Genomic DNA, 5935 nt, shown 5'->3' with positions numbered 1-5935 from the left:
TTCGAAAGGGAGTAATTCTTGATCCTTCTCTTTAGGCAAATTTGTTAAGAGGGGTTAACTCACTCTAACCCTTGTAAAGGGTTTGTTAACCATTTGACCAAATTAATCCATTTTTATGGTTAAGAAGGAGTTAAACCCCCTTAATCCTTCTCTTAACCCCTTGCCAAATTGGGCCTTAGGGATATATTAAAGTTTTAGAGATATATATGTAAGTGGGTTTGGCCTCATGGACCAAATTGTTTCCCGACCCATTAAAGAACTCAACCCGTTTTGTTAGGAATATCCCATGTTCTGGGATTTCTTCCGTTGGAGAGAACGAGTCTTATGGAGAGTCGGTTTTAGAGAGATAATGGGTAGATTTTGGGGACGCAGTTGGAGAGGAAACACCCATAAATAAAGATGAGTTCTTCTCATCTTAATAGAACAATCTCCATCGGAGTTCCAAAAACAATCGCTCTCTTCCCCCTTTCATTGGTATCAGAGCTTCTACGATCCCAAAATCGCGTCTTCCCAGATCCCTTCTCTTCCTCCTCCCAGATCCCTATGCCTGCTGATCTGCTCCCACGACGACCGACCCACACACAACAGCCCGAAGCTCCGCCGAACCGCCGTCCTCCAATCTCCAAAATCGCCCAACTCGCCCGCCCTTCCACCAAACTGTCGTCGACCCGCGCCAGCTGCTGGCAAGCGCCCGCGCGCCAGCTCATCAATCGCCGTCTACCGGCGCACCTGTCGACCGCGCGCTGGCACTTCGAGCGACGACTCGCCTCTCAATTTTTCTCTCCACTTGCATGTAAGTATCAAATCTAAATCAGAGGTATCAATCTATTATGTTATCCCACTGATTTGAACTTATTGTGAAGATTTTATTTTTTGGTTTCAAAATTTGGGACTGTTTGAAAAGGAAAAAGGATTTTTTGTGTCTGTTAATTTGGGAAATATTTTAATATTTTAATTTTTATGATTTACGTGGTTATTAATCTGCTGATTTGTTGTAAGGCTAGTAGTGTTGTATAATTTGCTTGTATATTCATACAAGAACCTCAATTTGCAGATTACATCAAAGTGCTACAGTTAAAATTTCAATTTTTAATTAATCTCTGATTTAACCTTGATAATACTTATCATTATTTGCTAGTAGTCGTTTTAGTACCAATTAATTAAGTTAAGTTTTTTAGTAAGTTAGTTTTTTTAAGCATCAATTACTATTAATTTTATTGTTTTTTGAATTACTGGTCTTGGCATATTTTTTTAGTTGTTTAAGCGTCAATTAGTTTTATAATTACAGTACCACTTAAAAAAAATTCTTATAGTTGTCTTAGTATCATTTATTAAGTTAGTTTTTTTTTCAACCTAAATCAATTCCGTTTGAAATATCATACAACTTTATTATCGTCATGGCTAGTAAATTGATTGTATCTGAACTGGCAAAGATAGAACGCCTTAATGGTTCTAACTATGATATGTGGTATAGGAAGATTAAGTACGAACTTATCCATGACAATCTAGATAGTGTCCGAGATGTTTCTGCACCAACTCTTGGTGATGATCCTACTGACGCTCAGAAAAGAGAGCTTGATCAGTGACAACTTAAGGACAATAAAGCTAACAGCTTGATGTTAATATTCATGGAAGATAGTTTAATCAAAATATTTGAAAACTATAATACGGCTAAGGAAATGTGGCTTGCAGTTAAGGAGAAGTATGACACTACTTCTGAGGTGAACATACAACTCTTAATACATAGGTTCAATTCATGTCATATGCAAGAAGGTGACAATGTTACCGAACATGTGAACAAGATGATTGTCATGGCTAAGGACCTAGCTTCAGTAGGATCTTCTTGAGAAATTGCAGGTGGCAACTATTTTGAATAGCATGTCACCGTCACTAGATATGCCTGCCACAACACTTAGGCTTAATGGAACCATTAAACGTGTTACTGACCTGCCAGCTTAGCTAGCAATGGAACAAGATTTACTAGCTAGGCGGAAAGGTTCAGATGTGAGCCTTGTGTAGCAAGAAGAAGCAAATGCAGCTCAATATATATCTCAAGGCATAAGGAAGTCATCAATTTGGACCTGTCAAGCCTTCCTTCAAAGGACCCGACCAGCAACGTGCTCGTGGTAAGAAAGGACCTCCTGGATCATGCTATATCTATAGGAAGTTCAGCCACTTCAAAGCCAACTATCCACAGGCGAAGAATAAGGACGGTCCCAAACGCCCAGAACAAGGAGGATCCGGTAAGCGGGAGTTCATCGGCGTCATTGAGTGCAATGCTGCAACTACTGATGATGGTGGCTGGTGGATTGATTCGGGAGCTACCCGACATATTGTAAAGACGAAGGAAGAGATATGCGACTTCAAGGAGCTAAAGAAGGGAGATCAAAGGATTTACATGGGGAACAATACCTACCTAGATGTTGAAAGTATTGGTTCGTACAGATTGGATCTTGGGGACAGCATCATGGTTCTTAAGGAAGTGTTTTATGCACCTGGCATAAGACGTAATCTAATCTTCGTCCCAGCTCTCCTGAAGAAAGGCCTTGAAGTTAGGTTTTACAATAATAGGGTCTCTATTGGGAAAGACAAGAAAGTATTTGTTATGGGCAAGTTTGTACCCGAACATGATTTGTTCTGTCTTTCTGTTGTAAAACCTGAAATTTACAATAAGAATTCTGATTTGCTTTATTCCTCGTGTCTTTTATCTGATTTTTATCTATGACATATGAGACTAGGACACCCTGGTAATAGAAAGATAGATCAGATAATTAAAATGGATTTGTTACCAAATTTGACAGGTGTAAGGACATTACCCTGTGAACACTGCTTAACAGGGAAAATGACTAGAAAGTCATTTTCGAAAGGTCAGAGGGCAAGTGAACTTTTAGAGATAGTTTATTCTGACATTTGTGGTCCGTTAAGCGTAAAGACACATGGTAATAAAGAATATTTTATAACTTTCATAGATGATTATTCCAAGTATACTTTTGTGTATCTTTTAAACAGAAAATCAGAAGCATTTGAATGTCTTAAAAGATACAAGACAGAAGTAGAAAGGAAACTTGGAAGATATATTAAGATGTTAAGAACTGATAAAGGTGGAGAATTTAATTCAAAGGAATTTGAAAACTATTGCATTCATTGTGGTATTAAGAGACATACCACTATGCCTTACACGCCACAACAGAATGGTGTGGCTGAAAGAAAAAATAGAACATTAATGAATGCAGTAAGATGTATGTTGTCATATTCTGGTCTCTCCAAGGATTTTTGGGGAGAAGCAGTATTAACTGCAAATTATATTTTGAATAGGATTCCCACAAAATCAGTCGAGTCAACACCGTATGATATTTGGAATGGACACAAACCTGAATTAAGTTCCTTAAGAAAATGGGGTTGTGTTGCACATGTTCTCATTCCATATCAGATTAGAGATAAGCTGGATCTCAAAACCTTAAAGTGTAGATTTGTAGGTTATTCTGAAAAATCTAAAGGATATAGGTTCTTCCATGAAAAGAAAGGAGTCATTGAAAGTAGAGATGCTACTTTTCTAGAAAGTCTAGAGGAAATGGAACAAGTTCAAGAGGCAGTACAACCTCTGCTAGACTTAGATGATGTTCCCAACGATGACCTGGACATAGTGGATGAAGTAAATCATCCAATAATGGAAGATGAGCCCTTAAATGAGAATATGCCTATGGAAAATCAACCAGCTGAACCTATCCAACCTATTAATCTTAGTGGTAATAAAAGACCCAGAACAACACCTGCATGGATGGATGATTATTATCTGTATTCATGTGAACCATCTTGTTTCTCGGTAGACATTGACATAGATGAGCAAGCTGATCCCTTGAATTATGTGAATGCTATGAACACACATGAATCAGAACAATGGTTGGAAGCCATGAAAAGAGAGCTTGACTCAATAAAGAGAAACAATGTATGGGAGCTATGTGACTTACCAGAAGATAGGAAGTCCATAGGATGTAAATGAGTGTGAGAGAAACAATGTATGGGAGCTATGTGACTTACCAGAAGATAGGAAGTCCATAGGATGTAAATGAGTGTTAAAGAAGAAATATCGGGTTGATGGGTGACTTACCAGAAGATAGGAAGTCCATAGGATGTAAATGAGTGTTAAAGAAGAAATATCGGGTTGATGGCTCTATTGATACATTTAAAGCTCGATTAGTTGCTAAAGGCTTTACTCAGAAGGCAGGTATAGATTATCAGGAGACTTATTCTCTGATGGCTAAGTTTGCTTCAATTAGAATTATCTTAGCAATTGTTGCACATCTTGACTTGGAACTTTTCCAATTGGATGTCAAGACTGCATTCCTCAACGGAGAGTTGAAGGAAGTAATATATATGAATCAACCTGAGGGATTTTAGGTTGAAGGACAGGAAAACAAAATATATAAATTAAAAAAAATCTTTATATGGTTTAAAACAGTCATCTAGACAGTGGTATCTTAAATTTCACAATATTGTTATCCAACTTGGTTTTGTTGCAAATAAATTGGATAACTGTGTATATGTCTTGAAGAGTGACAGCAGTTTCATAATATTATCTCTGTATGTAGATGATATTTTGCTAGCTGGAAATGATATAGAAGTGCTGAACAGAATCAAATCAGCACTTAGCAGTGAATTTGAGATGAAGGACATGGGAGATGCATCTTATGTTCTTGGTATATAGATACTTAGGGATAGAAAGTCTAGAATGTTAAGTCTAAATCAAGAAGGATATTTGCATACGATACTTAGAAGGTTTGAGATGCAGAATTGTAATCCTGTGCCAACACCTTTGATTATGGGAAAGCGGTTGTGTAAAGAACAATGTCCTGGAGAAGGGCAGAAACCGCTTGGTGTCCCGTATGCACAAGCTGTTGGAAGCTTGATGTATGCAATATTGTGTACTAGACCAGACCTGACATATCCGATGAGTTTGGTTAGTAGATATCAAAGTAATCCTGGTCCAGCACATTGGGAGGCTGTTAAGAGGATTTTGAAGTACCTAAAAGGTACTGTGCACCATAAGTTAGTTTATCAAGCAGACTCGCTTGAGGTTCTTGGTTACTCCGATGTTGATTTCGGAGGAGACAAAGATGACGGGAAGTCCACTTCCGGACATTTGTTCATTTTTGGTGGTGTAATTGTTTCTTAGGGTAGTAAGAAATAGGGATGTGTGGCAAGATACACACAAGAAGCTGAGTACATAGCCTGTAGTATGGCCACTACTCATGCAGTCTGGATAAGACGATTCCTAAAGGACTTGGATCTCAATTTGGTGGATGGACCAATTGAGATATATTATGATAATCACGCAGCCAGAGCTTGATCAACAGTGGTGCAAACAGTTCTAAAGGAAAACTTATTGAGATACAATATCATTATATTCGTGATGTTGTGGAAAAAGAAGAAGTCAGTGTTACTTATATTCCTACTAGTGACATGATTGCTGATCCATTGACAAAGGGTATCCCAGCAGGTACATTCATCAAACATGTTGGTTTGATGGGACTTAGAAATGTCTAAGTCAATGAAACTTTCATGAAAAATGAAAGGAGACGATCATGGATAATGGTTGTACTCGGCTTATTCACGTAGAGTGAAAATATGCATATATCTCACAGATAGTGAGAGTATGAAATTACATCTTGAGTCACATCTCACAGATGATGAGAGTGTGTGGTTGGAAAGTATTTGGCCATTTCGACCAAGTGGGAGATGTAAGTGAGTTTGGCCTCATGGGCAAAATTGTTACCCGACCCATTAAAGAGCTCAACCCGTTTTGTTGGGAATATCCCACGTTCTGGGATTTCTTCCGTTGGAGAGAACGGGTCTTATGGAGAGTCAGTTTTAGAGAGATAATGGGCAGATTTTGGGGACGCAGGTGGAGAGGAAACGCCCATAAATAGAGATGAGT

Source organism: Asparagus officinalis, chromosome 4 (assembly GCF_001876935.1).
Source record: "Asparagus officinalis chromosome 4, Aspof.V1, whole genome shotgun sequence".
NCBI lineage: Eukaryota > Viridiplantae > Streptophyta > Magnoliopsida > Asparagales > Asparagaceae > Asparagus > Asparagus officinalis.
Note: the sequence above shows the minus strand (reverse complement) of the source record.